Raw genomic sequence first — 25,436 nt, forward strand, 5'->3', positions numbered from 1 at the left:
ACATAAATTTCCACAGGATTTTGAGTCCCAAATTTTCTCCCCATCTCTCTCCTACCCACCACCCCAAGATGGCAAGCATACTGATTACCCCTTCCCCCAGTCTGCCCTCTCTTCTATCCCCCTCTCCTTGCCCACCTTCCCCCTTTCCCTCTTACTTTTTTGTTGGGCAAGATTAATTTCTAAAGCCCTTTGACTGTATATCTTACTTTCTAGTTGCATGTAAAAGTAATTTTTAAACATTTGATTTAAAAAATTTTGAGTTCCAGATTCTCCCCCTTCTTCTCTGCTCACCCACCCCTATTGAGAAGACAAGCAATTCAATATAGGTTATATATGTGTAGTTATGCAAAACATTTCCATGGTAGTCATATTGTGTTAGATTAACTATATTTCCCTCTATCCTATCCTGCTCCCCATTTATTCTATTTTCTCCTTTGACCTGTCCTTTTTCAGAAGTATTTGCTTCTGACTACCCCCTCCCCCAATCTTCCCTCTCCATCAAAGACTTGATACTATCAAAGTTGACATTCAAATGCACTTGAATAGCTGAAACAAGCAATAAAGTATTACTTTCCTTGCCGTTACCCCTCCTTAAAACAAATTCAATGAGAATATTTTTTTTCATTCCTTTTCATCCCCCTGCTCTTCCCCTCCATTTTAACAGCTTTCTCTTGCCTCTTTGATGTGATATAATTTATCCTTTTCTATCTCTCCCTACCTTCTCCCAATATATTCTTCTCTCACCTCTTAATTTTACTTTTGAGATATCATCCCTTGATATTCAATTCACCCTGTGCCCTCTGTCTATGTATACACATACACACATACATACACAAATAAACCTACATACATACAAATACACATACACATACATATATTCCTTTCAACTATTCTAAAACTGAGAAAAGTTTTATGAGTTACAAATTTCATCTTTCCAAGCAGGAATGTAAATAGATCAACTTTAATTAGTTCCTTATGATTTCTCTTTTCTGTTTACCTTCTCATGCTTCTCTTGCTTCTTGTATTTGAAAGTCAGATTTTCTGTTCAGCTCTGTTTTTTTTCATCAAGAATACTTGAAAGTCCTCTATTTCATTGAATATCCATATTTTCCCCTGAAGTATTATACTCAGTTTTGCTGGGTAGGTGATTCTTGGTTTTAATCCTAGATCCTTTGACCTCTGGAATATCATATTCCAAGCCCTTCCATCCCTTTATGTAGAAGATGCTAGATCTTGTGTTATCCTGACTATGTTTCTACAATGCTCAAATTGTTTCTTCTTGACTGCTTGTAATACTTTCTCCTTTACCTGACAACTCTGGAATTTGGCTATAATATTTCTAGGAGTTTTCTTTTTTGGATCTTTTTCAAGGGGCGATTAGTGAATTATTTCCATTTCTATTTTACTCTTTGGTTCTAGAATATCAGAGCAGTTTTTCTTGATAAATTTTTGAAAGATGATGTCTAGGCTATTTTTTGATCATGGCTTTCAGGTAGTTCAATAATTTTTAAATTATCTCTCCTGGATATATTTGCCAGGTCAGTTGTTTTTCCAAGGAGATATTTTACATTGTCTTTTATTTTTTCATTCTTTTAGATCTGTTTTTTTTGTTATCTTAAGTTCTCATAAAGTCATTAGCATCCGTTTGTTCCATTCTAATTTTGAAGGAATTATTTTTTTCAGTTAATTTTTGGTCTTCCTTTTCCATTTGGCCTTTCAACTTTTTAAGGCATTCTTCTTCTCATTGTTTTTTTTGACCTATTTTGTCATTTGAGTTAGTCTATTTTTAAAGTGTTATTTTCTTCAAATTTTTTTGGGGGGGTCTCCTTTAGCAAACTGTTGACTCATTTTTCATGATTTTCTTGCATCACTCTAATTTTTCTTCCCAATTCCTGCCCTGCCCCCTTTCTCTTGTTTGATTTTCAAAATCCTTTTTGAGATCCTCCATGGCTTGTGACCAACTCATATTTTTCTTGGATGCTTTTGATGCAGGAGTTTTGACTTTGTTGTCTTCTTCTGGCTCTATGTTTTGATTTTCTTTGTCACTACAGAAAGATTTTATAGTTTGATTTCTTTTCCTCTGTTTGCTCATTTTCCCAGTCAATTACTTGACCTTTGAGCCCTTTGTCATGGTAAAACTCTGCTTCCAGAGTGGAGAGTACTATGTCCCATATTTCTGGGGTTTTGTGCAGCTGTTGTCAGAACTACTTCTAGATACCTGCCTCAGAACTGAGGAGGACTCCGTCTACACAGCCACCACAAGCTCTGCCATGTGATTGCTCCTCTTCACCTGAGGACCACCACCTAAGACTGTAATCCAGATCTAAGCAGGGCAAAGCAAGAGAATCCTGCCTTGGTGCCAGCAAAGCAATTCCTGCAATTTCCCTCTGATCAGCTGCTTGGTTCCTCCACCATCTGTAGGCCTGGAGCTCTGGAAGTAGCCACTGCTCCTGATGTTGCTGCTACCACAATTGCTACCACCTCCACTACCCCAGGGGCAGTGACAAGACCACACTCTTCTCTCACCCAGGTCCAACAGGGTTTCCCCACTGACCTTTTACTTTGTCTTTGGTGTTTGTGGGTTGAGAAGTCTGGAAGATGTCACAACTGCCAGTGATGCAATCCCCTGAGGTCTACTTCACCCAGTCTGTGATGCAGGTCTGTGCTGGTATGACCCAGACTGTGCTCTGCTCCCAACCCTGTGCAATAGTCCCTTCCTTTTGGTTTACCAGATTCTCTTCAGCAATGACTGCCATGTACACATACATATAAACACACCTATTACACATTGTATCATTTCATATACATACCATATGTGTTTGTATATGTATTCACATAGTATGCCTGCATGTATGTCTCAATATATACACTCATATTTAATGCCAAAGACTCATGATGAAAAATGCCATCTACCTCCAGAGAATGAACTGATAGTGCCTGAACACAGACCAAAGCATACTATTTTTCACTTTCGTTTTTTTTTTAGTTTGTTTTTTCCACAATATGACTAATGTGGAAATGTTTTACATGATTGAACATGCATGACCTATATCAGAATGCAAAAATGTAAAAAAAGAATGTTAAAAATTGTTTTACATGTAATTGGGAAAAAATAAAATATTCTTTAAGAAAAAAACTACACTGGTAGGATTCTCTTGGGACAGTCTTTTAAAGGCACTCTCTCAAGTGGCTAGTTGTCCAATTAAAACTGTGAGTAATGAATTTGCATATATATAGCACTCTGTAAGCCTTAAAATAACTATATAAATATTAGCTATTACAATGATGATGATGAAATGAATTTTTTTCTAAAGCTTTTTTTAAATTTTAAGATACTCTACAAATGTAGGCTATTAGCATCATTGTTAATACCAAAAATGGTGAGTTGGTGAAATTTCACAAATATACACACAAACATTTCTTCCTCTAGCAAACCGATGTAGCTAACAGAACAGATCCTTCCCAGCCCGTCTTTGGAAGCCTCTCTCTCAGAAGTTGTCACAGCTATTGGCAAAAGGGATTACTTGAACAACGTAATTTTAGGAAAGTAACCAGAGGGTAAAAGTATTTCTTCATTTCAAATTAATTATTAAAAATAGAAGCAAGAAAGGTGGTTATAATTAATCAACTGCCTCCTTCCCTGACAGGCATCTCAAACCAAAGCATTGGCAGCTTGAAAGAACAGATCAAAACATGCTTCATACCTGGAGGTCATGAAAATGAGGAAAGCAGCAATCAGGATGAATAACTTTTGTTGGACAAGAAATATCTAGAAGTGACTAGGATGAGGGTTTCAATGTTTTGAAATAAGGCAGAGAATAAATAGTAAGAGACCATTAACCCTCTCTTGTCTCTTTAGGAGAAAAATGCACCTCTGCCTACATTTGTGGGTCATAATTTCTTTGCTCCCTGCTTCTTAAAGGCAGCCAGGATTAAAATCCTGAAGTGGCACTTTGTCTTGGTTAGATTTAACTCTTCCTAACGGCAGGTTCCTTTTTTTTATTAACTCATTAACTGACTCCCTATTTGTTATATTTTACTGACTTCATTAAGCACATTAACAAATCATTTCAAAGTTGGCCCCTTATAATGCCTATGAAGTATATGTCTGCCTTAGACCACATTAGTCTAGTAGCTTCTGCCAGAATAGAAAGCAAATGTTTGTTTCGTAATGTTTCAGCTAGCTTCATGTTTGGGTCCAATTCAGGCAGAAAGTTTGTATTGTATTTCACTGACTACACCACAATATACATCCCATTTACCTCCAAAAATGATAGGGAGAGGCCCAGTAGCACTAGCATCTACTATCACTATTCCAAGATTAATATCTTTAGTCAAATTACATGGTCAATTGCCAAGTGGTAGCTTTTTAAAAAACACATCTAAAATCACCAATTCCATTAATAGGAAAAAATGCCTTCTATGAAAACATATGCTCACAATTTCATGAAAGAAATATAATATGTTCCAGAAGAATCCAACAGAGTTGGTGCAGCCCAGATGAGCCTTTCAGTCAGTCAATCTTCATGTGGGAAGTGGGGTTGTTCCTGTAGTGTGTATATTCTATTTCATAAACAACTAGGTACTACAGTTTCCATTCTCCTTTTGGACTGAAATAAGTGCATCTGTCAGCAATTCTTAGTACATCAGCTGAGCTGGGAAAGTGATTTCCATTCCGTGCTTGCCAAGGAGGAGAAACTATTTGCAAGACCCTATTTTTCCCAGATGCATTAGTTCTCTCCTGTGTGTGGTCAATGTGCAGATAAAAGGGGACAGAAGGAAAGGCCAATTTTATGAAAAAAAAAAACATACTTGCAAAGGGAACATTTGCAAAAATATGGGTTACCTGAGGTAACCAAATGCTTCATAATTTTTAGCTTCTGGTCTTGGCTGCCTAGAGGTCATAAGAAAGATCTCAGATGGGATCCTGACTCCTACCAGAAGGAGAACAATTTCTGGAAGGAAGTCCCATTACCACACAGAAGATTAAACAGGGAAGGAAGGAAGACACCCTGTGGATTGATGAAGAAAGGAGGGTCCCTAGACTGATCCACAGGATGAAAATTTGTGAAGGAGGAAAAGTTGGTTTTGGGCAACTTCTCACCCCCTTTTTCAACATCTTTTTTGACTTGGAGCCATTAGCACACCCCCTTTCTTTTTAATCCTCCCTCTCCCATCTATTTCATTCATTGTTGGATGTCAAGTAGTCCCTGTTAAGAATTTAGCTAAATGGGGTGGCCAGGTAGAACAGCGAGTAAGAGCACTGGCTCCAGTGTCGGGATGACCTGGGGATCAAATCCGGGCTCAGATACTTAGCACCACACCCAGAAATAACTGGCTGTGTAACCTTGAGCAAGTTACTTAACCCCGATTGCTTTATTAAAAAAATTCAGCTGAATGGGTTTTATATTTTAATAGGAAAGTCTTGAAGACTGAAAAGTTTTTGATACTCAAAAGAATGACTTCAGTGATAGGATGTAGGACTTTGACAGAAGTGAGGGAGATAATTTTGAGCAAGTGAACTTTTTGGAAATTACTTCAATAATATGAAATAGTCATCTACTTTTAAATTATCCACTAAATTTTTAAGGATTTAAACTTAATTTTAATCCAACTCTTAATGGGTGACAATGTATTTTTATCAAAGATGTGAACTGGAGTTATGGATAGAAAGTTTATCAAATGTGCAGATAAAACTAAGCTAGTAGAACTAGCTAATATATTGCATGCCCAAATCAAAATGTAAAGATTTCAGTAGATTAAAACAATGAGGGGCTGATATTAGTAAGACTAAATTTAATGTAGAGAATAATAACTAACATTTATATAGCACATTCAGATTTGAAAATCATTTTAGGCTTATTCATTTGATTTGATCATTAAAATGACTTTATGAGGCAGATGTTAGCATCATTTGAGAAATGAGGGAATTGAAGTTAAGGGAGGTTGAATGATTTACCCAGGGCCACACATCTGGTACATGACTGAGGCAGGATTCAAACCAAGTGTTCCTTGCTCCCAACTTTATCCACATTGGTGCCATAAATCAATGCAAATTTCAATAAGAGCTAAAAATTACAATTCCTAAATACAAGATGGAAGAACCATACCGTCATAGCATTGCTACTTCATTGGAACTCTCAAACTGGGGACCTGGAATACTTAGCATGGAGGCAAAAAGACTTAGAAGGGACATTACAGATTTTTTCCTCTCAAAATATAAAATGTTCTTTTGTAGAACAGTTGTCCTTTGTTCTTGAAGAGGACCAAAGTGACATCACTGTGTTGGACTTGAGGTACACACAATGTGTCTGACTATGGTTAATCAGACTAATATGAGCTTGGAAAACTCTACCACAGGTCAGACACAAATAGTCCATATGAACATTTAAGTGGAGATGACTCTGAATTTGTGCATCTCATCTTTGTATTTTATTTATTTTATTTTTTGACGCTACCGCAATTCTGCTTTGTTCATTTGAGTGCAACACCTTCTTTAATGTGGGCATGCCATGCTGTGTGATCCTATGCAAGTGTCTCCCCTATCTCACAATTGGTTCCCAAGTTCTTTATAGACACCTTGAGAGTATCCTGGTATCTCTTCTTCTGACCTCTATGTGAAAGCTTTCATTGTGTAAGTTCCCTATAAAATAGTCTTTTAGGCAAATGTACTTTTGGAATCCAAACAAGGGGACTAGCTCGTAGGAGCTTCATTCTCTACAGTAGAGTTTGGACACTTAAAAATATGTATATATTTATTTATTTATTGTTTTTTGGGGGGGGATGTGTGTGTGTGTGTGTGTGTGTGTGTAGTTTTGGACTAAATTTCAAAGGGGCAGAAACTGACTTGACAGCAGAAAATCCTAGCTTACAATTAGAGCTATCTCGGAGTTGAACTCGATTGCCTTGGGAATTCTCCCTCACTAGAAGTCTTCAAAGACTAGATGACAGGGTATTATAGAGAGGATTTCAGTTTGAATTAGATGACCTCTGAAATAGCTCTGGAATTTTTTTTAGATTAGGGCTAAGGTTATGTTTAGGGAGTTGATTAAAGTTGTACTTTTCCCATGGAATCTTTCGTTGTTAAAATATCACATTGAGAACATACTCACCATTTGTCTCCCCATTCTTTTTTTTGAGGATCTACAGCTTCAATTCTTCTGAGGCTCTGAATTCCATGATTAGTAGCTATACAGCAGCTATGTGACACAGAGGATAGAGTGCTTGGCCTGGGATCAGGAATACTCTTCATTGGCTCAGTTCTGGCCTCAGACACTTCCTACCAATGTTATCCTGGGCAAGTCACTTAGCCCTGTTTGCCTCAGTTTCCTCATCTGTAAAATGAGCTAAAAAAGTAAATGGCAAACCTCTTCGATATCTTTGCCAAGAAACCCCCAAAATGAGGTCACAAAGAGTTAGACATGACTGAAAATGCCTTAACAACAATAAAAAAACCAATGGAAAAATGATCATATCCCTATTTTCATTGGTATTGGCAACTCCCTCTACCAACACAAATCAGTACTCATCATATCATTTGCAGCTTTATACTCAATGGTCTAGTTTAGACTCTAGGACATTAAAAGGTTAAGTGACTTATCTAGACTCTGATAGTTAATGTGTTCCTGTGGAAGGATTTGAACTCAGGTCTCCCTGACTCCTTATTCTAGCCTTAGTCTATTCTACCACATCGCTTCTTTTCCTATAAGACTACATTCCAAAGGCAGGGCTTTGGTTAGTGGAGAAACTTGTAATCCTTAAAACATTGTATAATTTCCCAAATATCATCCAGCCTATTATCTTCTTCCTGTTCTAATTCTAGGCCTAGTTCATCATCCAGTTACACTGTCTGTCTGAGTAAAGCTCTATGGGGTTCAAACCAACTGCATGTTATTGCCTGGAAAATAGGCACTCTTTTTCCAGTCGGTTTTTCATGAAGTCTTTGGGGATGCTTATAGATCTTATTTAAGAGTCTCTTCTATATCTTGGTACTTTTGTAAATCAAGAAGCAATAAGGGCACGCTATCTCTAAAATACATGGCTTTCTTTCTTTCTTTCTTTCTTTCTTTCTTTCTTTCTTTCTTTCTTTCTTTCTTTCTTTCTTTCTTTCTTTCTTTCTTTCTTTCTTTCTTTCTTTCTTTCTTTCTTTCTCCCCTGAGTTCTTGTTGCAATCACTTAAAAATGTCACTTTTTGGTCGAAATTCTACAGTATACATGTCTATGTATTTGGTTTTATATCACAACCATAGCTTGATCTATCCTTTCTTCTTTCTTTGAAACAAATAAAAATGCGAATTTAGCTGTCATATCTGACAATGCATGTAACATTCTTTACTTCTTAGCTATTCTTTAAATCGCAATTTAAATGCTATCTTCTCCAGGGACCTTTCCTTATTTCCTCAAGTCTGTAGACTCTGTTTTCTCTGTAGACCCTAAATAGTACTTTTCATGCACATTTTGTATGCATGTAACAAGTATTGTAATTTCCTACTTAATTTTTAATATACTGTGATGGCATGGAGCCTATCTTACCTAACTAAACCTGACCTTGTTAGGTTAAAACCCTTGTTAGGTGACCCATTGCCTCTAAACAAAATAGGCACTTCTCTAATGTTTGTTTAATTGAGTAAAATTCATGAACTTCTTTTTTACTCGTTCAGTAAACAGGTATGAATAGATACTCAATGTAATTACTATCTTTAATTATAAAGACTGTAACCTATCCTTTCTGTTTCCATTTTGTGGTGACTCTTGTCATTCATGCTGTAACTATTTGTGAATGGTCATTATATTTAAGAACACTGGGGAAATGTAAAATAAAAGTATGTGAGCTCATAATTTAGTAATTTTAATTTGTGTATAAACTGAAATAACTATAAGAGGAAGTAGTACTATTTTTTTTAAAGCAATCGGGGTTAAGTAACTTGCTCAAGGTTACATGTCTGAGCCCAGATTCGATCCCAGGTCATCCCGACACTGGAGCCGGTGAGCTTACTCTCTGAGCTACCTGGCCACCCCTAAGCAATTGGGGTTAAGTAACTTGCTCAAGGTTACACTGCCAGTTATTTCTGGGTGTGGTGCTAAATATCTGAGCCCGGATTCGATCCCAGGTCATCCCAACACTGGAGCCGGTACTCTTACTCTCTGTGCTACCTGACTGCCCCAGAAGTAGTACTATTTGAGTTCAGAAGAGAAAAAGTCATTGATTTAAAGAGCTTTCAATGCCTTTGGAGAAAAGTCCAGCCTTGTAATTCTACAAACGAGGGAACTTTTAAAATATTTTTTCCTTTTTCACATTAATATATATTTATGGAATAAAACAAGCATTTCTATAACAGTACAATCAAAAGATAATTGTACACGAAACTGCAAATCTTCTTGCTATTCCTTTCAAATATAAAACAAAATTATTATGTGAATTTCTTTTTTCTTCTTTTTGTAACCTTCTCCCCACCCTGCACTAGAGATGGTTATTGTTAGACACACATATGTATGTATATATGTATATCTATATACACATTTATACATATATGTAAATAACTCCCCACATATATAATATGTAAATTATTCTGTACATCTATTTATCAGTTCTTTCTCTGGATGCATGTAGTATCTTTTTCATATGCCCTTTATAATTAATTTAGGGTATTTATAATAGTTAAAATAATATTAACTCAAAGTCATTCTTAAAACAATGTTGCTGTTACTGGTTTTTTTGGAAAGTTGTTTTCAAGAAGCTGAAGGTCACAAAATTAATGACCGAGTCAATACCAGAGGCCAGGTTTGTTGGTTCCCATTCCAACGATTTTCTTACTGCCCCAACTTGACTTTTATCACTTTACTTTAATTTTATTTGAGGAGATAAAAGTTTATGAAATACTATTTTTCTGTATCTGTTCTCTCTTCCCATATATACAACAAAATTTTGTGTGTGTGTGTGTGTGTTTTCAGGATAAGTATTTCTTTCATTGTTCTGAGTCCCCTTTTGAAACTTTATAATGACAACAATAATAACTCTTTTCAAATATAATAAACACACGATTAGAGATGCATAAAGAGGTTGCAAGATTAGGCACAGATGCAATCTAAGTACCAGTTTCTACATGAACTTTTCTGATCCTGGTAACTACTAGTGCTCTCAATGTCCCAAATGCCATGTAATAACTAGATAGAGGCAGATAATTTATGATGTTTGAATAGCTATTAAGTTATGGATATTAAATATGGAACAATTTTATAAATGGCCTGATAGAAGATCAAATGTGAAGTGTCAGAAAAAAAAATCTGTCTGCAAAAAATATTGGAAAGAATCCATCCCTCAAAGTATTTTATACATCTAAATTCCTGGGGTTCCTTTCAGCATCAAACATGAAGAATTAGCATTGAATCAGAGATTTAGAGTTGGAGAAAAGTGCAGTCCAGAAATGTTAAATGAGCCAGAATTTAGACCCAAGCACCCAGGTCTTTTAATTCCAAATGCAGTGACCTTGCAACTGAATCAAACTTAAAAGCTTAATATGTGGAATATGGAAGTATTAAATATTTTTTTCAACTTTGCCTTATCCTCCTTCTGCCCAGACCTATACCACCCACAACCCATCTTGTCACTATGCCATCTCCCCATGATGCTATCCTCATCTCCCTCTGATCCAGACCTCCATTCTGGTCCCTGGGCCTTCTGACTTGAATAGGTCAGCTTTTACCATATCTTGCCAGAACTGAGGTTTACCATATGTGTATTACATGTACCCTCATCATGCACCCACTCTCTCTCTTCAGTAGTCCCCTAGGTTTTGTAAGCCCTTATTAAATTATGAGCTCCATGGGGACCAGAAATGTCTTGCTAGCTTTATTTTCATCTAGTTTCTATTTGTATACCCAATGCTTAGCATATAATAAGCATTTAATTAATGCTTTAAACATCTCTCTCTTCTCTCTCTCTCTCTCTCTCTCTCTCTCTCTCTCTCTCTCTCTCTCTTTCTCTCTCTCCCCCACCTATCTTCTTCTTCCTATATAACCTCAACAGATGGATAGACAGACTGACAAATAATTTTACTAGATATGGAAAAGATAGATACAGATAGCCATGGAGTAAATGAATCTGAGTTTGTCATAAATGCTGAAAAGAATTCATGAAAATTATATGCATATATCTGTACAAATGTGATTGTTGTATTCTCACATATGAATATCATTTTCCTTGGAAGCTGATTTCCTACTTATGGCAACTATTTTTGTCCCAGTCCTTAAGAATCAAAACTTCAGTATTATCATTGGCTCTTTCCATTGCTGACATTTGTAATTGTCACAAAGTCCTGTCAGTTTTATCTCTGCTTCTTCTTCTAAACCTACTCTACAAGTTAATAGAGGTCCTCCTCAAGTGAATCTGGAATCACCATTATAGTCACTATTATCTATTTGTCCCCATTCTCTCTCTACTATGATCCGTTCTACCTAACACTACCAAATTAATACGGAGTTTTATTATGATTACATCATTCTCCACTCAAAAACTTTCCACGGTCATTGCCTAATGAACAATTCATCAAGTAAAATTAATCTATTGACTGTTTCCTAAGTATTTCATGCTTGTTCCCAGCATTTTCCCACTTTTTTGCTATTTGCAAAATATGAGTACAAGGACATAGTAAACTCTGGAGTGTGTGTATGAGTTTGTGTGCACGTATGCATACGCATATGTGTGTGATGGTAGTGGGTAGGTATGCTTAGGTTAGGGGACCTGTTATCTAAAGTTGGAAAATTGTTTTACTCCATCTTCTAGCAGGTTCTGTTGCTCCAGAATCCCCATTGAGACACTTGATTTAATGCTGTTTCTGATGGAAACTGGGGAAAGCTCAGGCAACTTTCTGGCTTCTTTCTGACATTTTGGCTCCCTTATTGAACTCAGCTCTTTCTAATTACAAGTTCAACACTTTTCCCTGGGGGGGGAAAGCAAAAGAAAGGAAACTGTATTCCCTGAAGGAACTCAATAAGCCCTCAAATGGATTACATATCACTTGTGACTTGTCACTTAATTTTTCTTAAAAGAATGCAACTTTCTTTATATTTTAGAACTCTCACTGAGGAACAGTCTCATGTTCTTTGAACTCTGATTACTTTTAGGAAGTAAGTGGTTATCTTACAATGTTTCAGATCTTCAGAAACTAAAAAGAAAATGGACTGCTTCTGAAATTGATATTCATTTAGGGCAAATAAACAGTCTTGCAAAGACATTAGATACCAAAGCCCAGAGTTAATGATGTTGAATGAGATCAATGACTTCCTTAGTTAGATATTGAGAGTAATGAACTTTTTCTTTTTGCTTTTCTATTGACACCTTTCATGCATTAGAACACACAATTCTCCAAACATTATTCATTTACATTGTACTGCTCTCTGAGATCATTCCTGGCAAGGACAGTCATTAATAACAAATCATTATCTCCCAGGCTTTTGGTTTCTTATAATATTTGCCTGTCTGGTATACTTCACAATGCCCCAGAGATATTTTTGTCTCATGATGACTACACCCAGTTCTGCCTACATACCATCAATTATCCTAATGATTCAGCATCTGGTTTGGAAATAAAGTTTCTGGAATAATAAGCAAATAAAGGAAGAACTGACTTACTACTTTACAAAGGAAAAGGTGAAAAGCTTCAATGAGTTCATCTCTCTCTTTTTCTCTGATTTTATCTAAGTCCATTGTTGATGAAATAAGTAACATTCACCAAACAAAGATAACTAATTTTTTGGGGGGGAATTGTTTGGGTTTTTTGGAGATAGAAATTTTCAAATATCTACCAAGTCAGACAGGGGTTATGATCTGTGTCAATGTGGGAAGAACCCACAACATTGAAATCATATGTCTTCAAAATATTTTAATATTGAAGTAATATCAAACCTCAAACTACTCATCCTAAAGAAGTCATAGAATTTTCAGTTTGGAAGGTACGTTATAGGTTATCTAGTACAACCATCACTTACTGAAGTAATCCTTACAACTTTTTTTGACAAATTAGCCTCATATACCTAGTGATTGGGAACCCCTACTTTGAAAAGCACCTCACTCACTTGAAGAATAAATCAAAGTAAAATGGCGCCATACAATATATAGGACCAAAATCTATCTCGTTGTTACTTATACAAATCGATCTAAGTTTTATGCTTTGTAGTAAGAGAAAATACTCTACCATCATGTACATGATACTCCAAGCATTTTTTCTTTTCATTTATTTTTTTCTATTAATTTATTTTTAGTTTTCAACATTCATATCCACAACATTTTGAGTTCCAAATTTTCTCCCCATCTTTCCGCTCCCCCACCCAATGGCATGCATTCTGATTACTCCTTCTCCCAGTCTGCCCTACCTTCTATCACCCCACCCCACTCCCCTCTTTTATCCTCTTCTCCCTTACTTACTTGCAGGACAAGATAGATTTCTATACCCCATTGCCTATCTATCTTATTTCCCAGTTGCATGTAAAAACAATTTTTAAAGTTTGTTTTTAAAACTTTGAGTTCCAAATTCTCTCCCTTCTTCCCTCCCTACCCACCTTCATTGAGAGGGGAAACAATTCAATACAGTTTATACATGTGTAGTTAAGCAAAACACTTCCATGATAGTTACGTTGTGAAAGACTAACTATATTTCCCTCTATCCTGTCATGCCTCTCATTTATTCTATTCTCTCCTCTGACCCTGCCCCTTTTCAAAAGGGTTTGCTTCTAACCACCCACTCCCCCAATCTGCCCTCCCTTCTATCATCCTCCCCGTATCCTCTTCCCCACTAGTTTCCTGTAGGGTAAGATACCCAATTGAATGTGTATATTATTCCCTCCTTAAGCCAAATAAGATGAGAGTAAGGTTCACGCATTCCCTCTCACTTCCCCATTCTTCACTTCCACTGTAAAAGCTTTTTCTTGCCTCTTTTATGGCAATCTAGATGCAAGCATTTTAAAACACTCAAAATTGTTACCTTTTAGAAAATCATCCTCTTGTTTTATATTGAACTTATCATCACTTACATATTCTTTTCACTTAAAATGTCATTAATTCAAGTCTCCCCATCTTATATTTTGACAATTTATTTGAACATAAATGCAATTATTGACATTTATTCCTGTTAAATTTCATTTTGTTTTGATGTCATCATCTAGTCAGAAATATATATGACATTATGAAACTTTTCTATATATACATGTATCCATCTGTTTAGTGTAATTTCAACTCATTGATAAATAAAATAGACAAGTATGGAACCCTGTGGCACACTTCTAGAGACCTTTCAACAGATTAACATCAGTCTTTTAAAAAAATTATTAGCTGTATTATTTTTTAGTGTCTTTTTTAGGGGAGAGATGAGATCTATGTAAGAACCCTTCTCTTAGATACTATCTTCATGAGTTTAATCTGGGACAATTTCTCATCAATATTCATTGTGTAGAGGTACACCTGGTTGGTACCATGATTTGGAGCATAGGACTGTAAGGTTAATAGAATATCAAGATCTTCCTGCCCATTAATAGGCCTATGTGACCACATGTGTTCAGTCATGAATGTCTCACTGCTTTAAACTCCACCCTGCTGTGATACATCCTAAGTCACATAGAACCCATTGGGGGTGGAGTTTGCCGAAGTTGAAGCTTGCTTAGGGGAGGCTTGCTGGTGGGAAGGCTTTCACACCTTTTGGTACTAAGCTAATTAGGCACTGAGTCATGAAGGCTGTGATATCCCTTTTGGTTCTGAGCATGGTAGCCAAAAGTGTATATATATTCTGAGGTGAGATTTTGATTTGGCGCTTCACTTATGAGAAGGACCTTCTGATTCCCTGGGTGGGACTCTGAGTAGCTATTTGTTAAGAGCCCCTTGAATACTCAGATGTTGGTGCTCTCCTGGTTAGGTGGTGTATGTAGGTGGTTGTATTATTCTGTTTAGACAGTTGGAGCCCTGACTATTGGATTCTTTCTTGGATACTCACTTCTTTCTGCTTATCTGTAATTAAAGTAAGATTGTTGACCCCTTTAAAACTATCTTTCCTTTAGAAAATTAAAACAAAGAACCTGTGCTAGGAGGCCATCTTGGGTGCTTACTAGGACAAGGACCTGGAGTCAACAAGATGTGAGCTCATTCAAACTCTGACACTTACTAGCAATATGACCTCGGGTAAATCACTTACCTTTGGCTACCTAAATTGCCTCATTTGTAAAATGCAAATAATAATAATAATAGGATTGCTGTTTCAATCAAATGAGATATTTATAAAGTTCTTTGCAAACCTTAAATTATTGACTATTATTATTAATCATCATCTCAAGAAATTTGTGGAACACTGTCTAGATCCCCAATTTATACCTCTACCCAAAGATTGATATGATCTAGTAGGTTTTCCTTCTCAGAAATATTCACTTTCTTATGAACATGGAGGTGGGGTTTGTTTCCCTTATGCAAATTTAAAAATAACTGATCTAGAAGGAAAGGGAAACACATAAACTCACACCAGAGATCAGTTGGAACAGAATTCCCAAACATTGCAGGAGAATTTCTGGGTGCTGATTAACATATTCCTATGTGATCATCCCAGCTAAGAAATCATAAAGAGATGATTATGCAAATAAATTCTTACCAAGGTTGAGAGAGACAATTTTATCAGAACAGATCCCTAGTGCCTAAGTTGTCTCAATCATTGTTCTTATGAGCCCATTTAAATGGTACTTATTCTGTTTAAAACATGATATGGAAAGTAATTTTGGGTCAAAATTAATTGGTCTTTCCAAGCCATGATAACGATCTTTAAAAAACAAAGGGATAATGGAATGCTGTGGTTGACAGTAATCTCACTTGAATAATCTTACTTGGTAAGTAAACAACTTTGCTCACCAGGGAGACAGAAGATATTTAGCAAGTACTTGCAAACACAGGAAAATGTCTAACTTGATACAAACATGCAGCCCATGCAAATTCAGAGGATCCTTATTTCAAATCCCAATCTCACAAATGAGATTTGCATAATGAGCAAGTCCACATCTTTCTCTCAGGGTTAGGAATGTACCACAATGGGTCAGAGAATAATTCTCCAATGAAATCAGCTCACATATCTATTACAATGTGAGTCTTCTTCAGATTATCTATTGAAAATCAAGTTATTTAGCCAATCTCAAGTAGCTTTTGGAAAAGAATATTTACTAGGATGGTTCTACTTTGTGAGGTATGTGAACACCTCACTTCCTCCATTGCTTTCATTTCAACTTTCTCTATCAAACTCTCCCATGATTTTCTCCAAATCCACATGTGTTTTCTTCCTGTTGCTTAATTCCTTAAGGGACATTCCAGGTATTTTATTGTTGCTAATTCAATTTATATTAACACATATTCATTAATATTAACTAGACACCAGGAATTTGAAGATTAACTAGAATTCAGGAAAGAATTGTCAGGTGGACCTTGTGCCAATCAAATAAAATCACTGCCCACATTTCTAATGTAAGGTAACTATTGTAGTAAAGTTTACATTGCTCAATAATAAAAGCATTTATTTATTGTTTTGCCTTTTGCACCTAAGATCTCAGACTTGTTTACAATGTGGGAAGGCACCATCATGGAACAGGTATCTTTTGTTGGGATCAGTTTTCTTACATTTTTGTCTCCTTTATGTTAGCAGAATTTCCACTGGCTTTGAATGATGGTCTGATGCAAATGAGAAATTACTTGGAGACTTTTATAGTTGACTTGAAAAAAAAAGGAATAACTCAACAAAACAGGACCAGATGTTACATTCCAGTTTTGTCTAGTCCCTTAAAGCACCCCGAAGAATACCTAGAGAAACTACTTACACCTTCCTTCTAATGCTACTTTGCCAGAAGTTAGTCAGTCAACAAGCATTTATTTATTTATCCATTTATTTATTTATTTATTCATTCATTTATTTATTTATTTAAGCAATCGAGGTTAAGTAACTTGCTCAAGTTTACATGGCCAGTTATTTCTGGGTGTGGTGCAAAGTATCTGAGCCCGGATTTGATCCCCAGGTCATGCTGACACTGGAACTGGTGCTCTTACTCACTGAGCTACCTGGCTGCCCCTCAATAAGCATTTATTAAGAGCCTACTATGTACCAGGGTAGTCCCCGTACAAATTGCTTCTATCTATTGTTATCTGGATATTTTTGGCCCATTCCTTCTGTATCCTGCTTGACTCTGATATGGTGACCAATACTCCCTTATTAGATTTTAGCTTTTGTCTATGGTATCTCAGAATCTTCTCTTCCTTTGGTTTGACCCTTAATACCTACAGAAACAGCCTTAACTCATATCAACAGCAGAATCCTGAATACTGAAAAGATATAAATTGTCGATGAAGATACACTTATGACCCATTGTTTTCCCATCCTACTGACCCCAGTGTCCCATTTAATCCCTTAATTCTTGAACTTGTTGGCATGGGCAATGTTGGAGCAAACCTAACATAAGAATGCTCTTAGTTCAGGTTCAATGTTGAGATAAAATGAGGCACTTCCAATGCTAAGCACTCCCAAGAAGACGTGAATCCCTCTCCCTCACATAGAAAAGTATATGGTAAGCAGGGCAGGGTATGGTTATTTGAGTGGTCTTCAGATATTTGCCAAGTCTGAGGGGGCCCAACTTCAAACTCCACATGTATGGGAATTTGTATCAGGAAACTGCATCAAAGGAAGTAGGAGCCAATCAAATCTTCAGGGCAATTTTGTTGCCCTTTATGGAAAATTAAACCTAGTTGTAGAGAAATGGGGGAAGCAGGGTCCTATAATATACCATAATTAAGAATATTAATAATCTAGACAATATGTGATAGAGTCAAGATTCAAATGAATTGAAAAAAAAACACTTCCCTTTTAAATTTTGATCTTATTCTCTCTCTCTCTCTCTCTCTCTCTCTCTCTCTAGCAATTGGGTTTAAGTAACTTGCTCAGGGTTACATGGCCAGGTATTTCTGGGTGGGTGCTAAGTGTCTGAGCCCGGATTCCATCCCAGGTCATCCCGACTCTGGGGCTCGTGCTCTTACTCACTGTGCTACCTGGCCTCCCCTTCTTATTCTCTTAATGTGTATTGCCAATGCCCTCCAAAACCCTTCATTTTCAGTGGAATTTTAATATTCATGTAAAAATGTGTATCTCATGTTCTTTGAAAGTCAGTGTAAAAATTAGGGCCTTTGCTGTTCAAAAATATTAGACTTTGGAAAGACTTTCCTACCTCTCTACCTAGTAACAACAGGGCAGCATGATATGCAGGTATTTGAACTCTATAGACTTGAACCTTAGCAACTACATTCACTCTGAGAGACAAGTTTATCCTTTACAGTCCCTCTTTAAGGAGAATAAAAACTGTTTGCATTGGATCCTGTCTGACATTCCCCTGGTAAGGCCCCAAAAGCCACTGTGTTCTAACATACCTTGAGAAATTCCATTTCAAAAACCTGATCATTGTGGCAATTTAAAACATATTTAATGATAGAGACTTTCAGACACAATTGTGTAACTCTGTGAAGGAGAACAGGCCAACAGTAGGGAGCTTAGATGGTGTCATTCCTCTGGAAAGAATATCTGGGCCAGGAGGGCTTCACTCCATCAGGCATAGGGCCCAATGTAACATTAGCTAAAATGCTTCTCTTGTCACCACTTGACTGTCTTTCTTCTTCAGTTCCTCTCACTATAGAGTGTGTGTGGCTCCTTGTTTTTTAGTTCTTTTGCCTTTCACCAATTTTCATCAGCCCTGGTTCCTTCTATATTTAGCAAATAACCTAACTAAAAATAAACAAACATACACAACAAACCTGAAACATGAATTCAACCACTTCCCCTTGTGAATTTTCTCTGTCCTTGCATGATCTACTCGGGTGTCTCTTTTTTGGTGGGGGTTGGGGGTGGCAGTGGTACTTTTAGCATACTAGATTGTCTAGTAGTGAATTGGGATCAGAAGTTCAAGCTCTGCTGCCAGTTCACTGTTCTAAACTTCAGTTTTTTATCTCAAAAAAGGGACAATAATATTGTTCTGTCAGAAGTCTGATGTCAAAATCAGATTAAAGTAAAGGACTTTGTAAATCTAAAGGCACCGTTTAGATGCCAGCCACTATAATTATTCTGGATGAAAACTTCTAAATGATGAAATTGAATAATATGGAATTTTCGAGGGGAAGAAAGCTCTCCTTTATATGAACTCAGAAATTCATATCCTTCCCTGTATTTTTATTCAAATTGTAAGACATCTCTATTAGATCATAATGGCAGTGACTGTTTCTTATTATAACTTATTGATTTGATGCACTGGGAAAGCATTGGATTTAAAGTCAGAAGGCTTGAAATCAAATCCTCTCTCTGTGATGCAATAATTGTGTGACCTTGGGAATTCCACTTAACTTCTCTGAATCTCAGTTTGTTCTTCTGTAGAAGGAGGATAATATTACTTCCAATATGCATGTAGAAAGGGAAATCCTTTGTAAACCACAAAGCAGAATGTAGTACCTGGGGGGGGGGGGCATGTCCAACCTGCAGATGGTCCCCTATATGAAGTTATCCTGAGTCCAAGGTCATCTGCTGGTCTATATCCACTCAAAACCAAAGTTCATGAGCCCCTACCAGTGTGTTTACCTATACTATTAAACCAAAGAATATAAATAATTAAAAACATTGGAATAGTAAGGAAGAAAAGCAGCAAAAAATATTTCTCCATAAAATTGGGACATATTCTCTAATAAATAGGCATGTAATCAGTGGTAAGAACAACATGCATTAGAAACACATGGAGCCAGTACAATTCATGTAGAGTGGCCAATGTCTTTTCGTTATGATAGTGTGGTATTCCTGCTAGAACTGCTCCCTGTTGGTCTCTCGCAGCATGCAGTCTCTTCCAGACTTCTAGTCTCTAAAGGACACTGTGAATCCTATGGCCGGTACTCAAAATTGTTTGGCTGGTCCCACGTTTGCTACTAGTCACTCTTCCCCTAGGCACTTTGAGAATATATATCTTCTGGATTCAGCTGGAGGGGCTACTTGTTTCTCTTAGAAGAAATAGACTCTGCTATTCTATTATTTATATCCTAGAGACTATTTTTTTTCTATAGATTGTTTTAAAATGGAAAATCTCTAATACAACCAGTCATCAATCTAGAGGGGGAAAAATCCACCTTTGCTTTTATTGTAGTAGGATGCAATCTGTCTGTTTCTCTGAGTCTTTACTGGAATGTGTGCTTCACACAAAACCTTTGGGATATATCATCCTTCTTTTAATATTTGACTTTTGTAGCATAATCAGAGAGTTGTTATTCCAGGAATTTTTGAGGGTTTCACCAATTTTCCCAAGAGTTTTTCTTAAGCCTTCAATACTCAAATCATTATCTCTTGAAGCACTTATTAACAGTTAGGAAAAGGCTAACTAACAAAGACATCTCCCTAAATGGGTGGAGATGACCATGTGTCATGTTAACCAAAAAAGAATGTTTAATTTTAAAAGTGATCAGTTTCTTACTGAATGTTTTCATGATTTTTGAACCTTTGCTTCTCTGTATGATCTCACAGGGAGGTAGGCTGGTGTATTGGTTAGAGAGCCAAACTTGGAGACAGGAAGACCTGAATTCAAGTCTCACCTCTTTTCCATACTGACTGTATTGCCCCTTGGCAATTCACAACTTGTCAATACCTCTGGTAACTCTATAAGACTTAGTACTGTTTCTTGGTTTTGAAGAAACCCAGTCTGGTTCCATAGATATTTATTCACTCTTCTCCCAACTCTGCTCTTAACTCTTGGGATTTATCCTCAAATTCCCATACTGCAGCTCCATTTTTGTTTGTTGTCTTCCCTCTTTAGAATTTAAGCACTTGGATAGCAGGACCCATCTTTCTTTTTGCTTGTAGTTGTATTTTCCGTGCTTCGTACAGATCCTGGCACATTTTTAAGTACTTAAAAATATGTTGACTTGACTCAGTTGAATTGATAGAGGGAATTTCCTTACTGGAAGTTCTCTGAATCAATGAAGTCATAGGTCTAGGAAAAAAACAATAACAACAGCAAAACACAACCTTGTAACTTTAGGGACTCAGCTTAAAAAATGCTCAGACAATGGCTTTCTCTTATACATGGCTGAGATTTTAGTTTAGCAGACCTGGGTGTGAATCATAGCTCTGACATTAACTAGACATTTTACTAAGCCTCTTCAGTGCTGAGTCTCAGTTTCCTTCTCTATAAATAAACACTAAAAGATCTCTTATGCCCCCTTGAGCTCTATGACTAATATTTAATTTGATAAGATTACAAATAATTTGTCATGTAATTAAAATCATAAAGATTACTACATTATCTAAGGACAATAGATGCCATATAGATTGCCTTGTAATTTACCAAGTATCCCTCCTCTGACATCTCCAACAAGTGATTATCCAGCCTCTGCTTGACCCCTCATGTGAAAGGAAATTACATTCTTTTATAAAGCAGCCTATTCAACTTCTTGACAGGTCTAGACATAGATAGGAATACATGCTACACTTGCAATTTCACTAGTAGAAAGACTTCTTCTTGGGGCAGTGAGAGGGCACAATGGATAGAGTGCCATGCCTGGAGTCAGGAAGATCTGAGTTCAAATCTGCCCTCCAACTGTGTGGGCAAGCCATTCAACCTCTATTTGCCTCAATGTCCTCTTCTAGAAAAACAGCACTTATCTCCTAGTTTTGTTGTGGGAGCTAATGAAATATTTTTAATGCACTTAATGAAGTACTTGCAACATAGTAGGTAAGTAAATAGAAAAATAGTGTGTATTCCCATCCCTTACACTCTATTTCCTGGATTAGAACACTTCCTCTATCAATGAAGGCAGCTATTTTCTTCACAGTTTAAAGTCCCTGAGAGCTTTGCAGAGCATTAGAGGGCAGGGCACACAGTCAATGTGTCAGTGGTAGGACCTGAATCCAGATTCTCCTTGTTCTCTATTCACTGTGTAGATTGTTAGGAATTGGGTTCTTGCAGCAAGATCAAATATGTCTCTTTGCACCTTCTACTCAGTATTTCTCATACTCCCCTTTGGAGTCGAGGATCATAATATAATTGCTCTCCTACTTGACAGTCCTTCACGTCCTTGAAGATTGTAGCCATATCTCCCTTAAATCTTATCTTATTCAAGCTAAGCACCCCAAGTAATTCAATTAATCTCAAGTATTCTAGGACTCACATCCCCCTTTGCTAGACACATTCTACTTTGTAAATTCTTCTTCTCAGAAGTGAAACCTTAAACTGAAAACAATATTGAAGCTATTGTCTGAGATCAGGGCAGAATTATTTCTTTCTACTTTATTAATGCAACCTAGTATATCGTTTAGTTTTTCCTTCCTTTCTTCCTCACAACAATCCTGTAAAGTAGCTATGATAGTCAATAATATCTCCATTTATAGATAAGGAGATGAAGATTACAAAAATTAAATGATATACCCACCACAGAGCCAATAAGCCTCTCTTTTATACAGGATTTGAACCCAATTTTTGTGTCACAACAGAAGTGCAGATTTTATTTTGTTGCTTATTTTAAAGCAGATGAGATTTCTTGATTTTATAAAAGTGAACTCAAATTCTAGAAGTCATTTAGATGTTTAAATTATATACAGATCTCCTGAAGATGTCCTTATCTAATTAAGAGTGATCAGTTTCATAGTTGTCAGCTTACATAAGATAGGAAATTCAAAACAAGACTCTAAAAACAGTAACCACAAACTATTCTAAATAAAATTAAATAAAAAAATCTAAGAAAGGATCATTTAGCAGTTCCTACTTCTAATTTACATTAATTCAGAAGTTTATCTAGCTGAAGTGTATTCTCCATCTTCATGGCACTGTATAGCATTGAGAAATGAAATTAAAAATCAATACAATTCCATGATGAAGAACATTTGAATAAGAAAGCAAACTGGGAGAAAATAAGTGAACACAGAGGTAATGAGGAGAGATATGAGAGAGAGAAAGAGGAGAGAGAGAGAGGGAGACAGACAGACAGACAGAGACAGAGAAGAGACAGAGAGAGACAGACAGACAGACAGAGACAGAGAAGAGACAGAGAGACGGGAAATATGAATTTTCTTCTACTTGGAATTTCAGAGACATTAAAAACTGCCTTACTTTTCATATTTGTCTTCCAAGATGTGGAGCAATTTAATGGATGGCTACTTGCCATCTGCTATAATCAATTTAAAATTTCTCTGATCATGTTATTTTCCCCATGTCTACTTCTTTTCTTTGTTTTATGCTACCTGATTAGTGACAGCTAACGTGCATTTATTCTAAATGACTGTGGTTTCTGAGGCCTTTGACAGAATCACATAAGTGTTTTTGATTATTACTCTTTCTTCATATATTCAAAAATTTTCCTTTATGCATGTCTGCTTTATGTAGTTTTGAATGATATGTGCTACAGTATGCAAAATATTCAAATGTATCATATCATTAAGGATACATTATGTATTTAAAAAAAAGTTCATCTCCATTTTGACCAGTTAGTCTCCTGTGCAACATTCATACATTCATAGTTCATTCAAATGCCTATACAGGAATTTTGTATAACTGAGGCCCCAGAAATAGTTATGGGATATACAAAAATGTAAATAACTGGGAAGCAGAGTACTTTTTATGTAGAACATAGGTGTTCCTAAATGGGATAATACCTCGCAAATGCTTCAGTGTAGTTATGTTTTTGTTGCATATGACACATTTCTTCTTAATTTTAAACTCTCTTTTAGAAATATACATAAACACTTTGCATATGTTGTCACTCACTGAAAGTATCAGTCAAGTACAAAAGTATTTCCTGTAACCTTGAATATATTAGTAGTAAAGTACTAAAATATTTAAATACCATCAAAGAATAATTCTGACCTGTCAGTAAGATATATTCCTTTTAAACTGTTTATTTATTAAATGTTACATTGTTATAATTTTTAAATGTTAAAATTTGCTAATGTAACACCTAGCAAACATTGAGGTTACCAAAAAATCAATATGGTCAAACTAAATTTTCTGTTTAATCTTAACACTAAAATTAAATCAAACCAAACCCCAGCAATTTACTAGGTTTAACATAATAAAAATATTCAATAATCAATAAACATTTATTAGTTACCTACTCTGTGCCCAACACTGTTAATTACCTTGGGTACAAATAAGACAAAGACAGCCCTTGCCTTCAGTGAGCTTACAATTCAATGGAAGAATGACAATTTTCAAAAAGAAGCTGAAAATAGCTGTGATGGAAGCAATGCCAGAGGTACAGGATTGGCAGTATGCTGTTCACAAATTGAAACCAAGCAAAGCAGCTCCTGGAAAGTGAATATTGGACTGGAAATTCTGAGTCCTCTATACAGGGAGACTCTGGAGAAAGTGTTTAACTTTACTCCTCAGTCCTCCAATAAGAGGGAAGAGGAAACTGAGGTGTTGAGTACCAAAGCTTAAGCAATGTACATGATGATGAAATTTCTAGTGATGGACTTTTCCTTGGGGAAACATGATGTTCATGTGGTGGAATCAAATACAGCAAGTATTTGGAAACTGAGATAGATTGTAAACATTAAATAACTCAGTCTGTCTATGTCTGTATGTCCAGTGAGAATTTTGTTACTGGTAGTTTTTATCTATTACTGAGGCGAACCATTTAAAAAAATATTCCCAGAACTCAGATCGATCTCTCTGTCTCTTCCGCTCTCTCTTTATGATTCCTTCTCTTTTTTCTTTAACCTTTCTCTTTTACCTAAAATAGGCTCGGGATAAGCCATAAACATCCTTAAAAAACTAGCAACAACAAAAGGAAAACTGAATTTCTTTTGATTCTGTCACCAGGTCAGGTTACATTTTTCTGTTGTTCATAACCAAACTTCTAGAAAGAATAATCTATACTGGATATCTGCAGTGCCTTGTATCTCACTCACCCTTCTCTCTCCTGTGATTTGGCTTATCTCTCCATAATGCTACTGAAATTACTTTCTTCAATGTTATTATTATTATTATTTTTAAAGCAATCGGGGTTAAGTAACTTGCTCAAGGTTACACGGCTAGTTATTTCTGGGTGTGGTACTGAATATCTGAGCCCGGATTTGATCCAGGTCATCCTGACACTGGAGCCGGTGCTCTTACTAGCTGAGCCACCTGGCCGCCCCTAAGCAATCGGGGTTAAGTAACTTGCTCAAGGTTACACGGCCAGGTGTTTCTGGGTGGGTGCTAAGTGTCTGAGCCCGGGATTCGATTTCCAGGTCTTCTCAACACTGGAGCCGGTGCTCTTACTCGCTGTGCTACCTGGCCTCCCCCAATGTTATTATTTAATAACCAATTTAATGCATTTCCACATACTTCATCATTTCTCCCTTTGCTACAGCATTTGACATTGATGATCATCCTTTCCTTTAGAACTATGGACAGAAGTTTTCAATATTGTACAG

Source organism: Petaurus breviceps, unplaced genomic scaffold (genome assembly GCF_028583685.1).
Source record: "Petaurus breviceps papuanus isolate PSGF00001 unplaced genomic scaffold, PetGlider_PUasm1.0 90849, whole genome shotgun sequence".
NCBI classification, from domain to species: domain Eukaryota; kingdom Metazoa; phylum Chordata; class Mammalia; order Diprotodontia; family Petauridae; genus Petaurus; species Petaurus breviceps.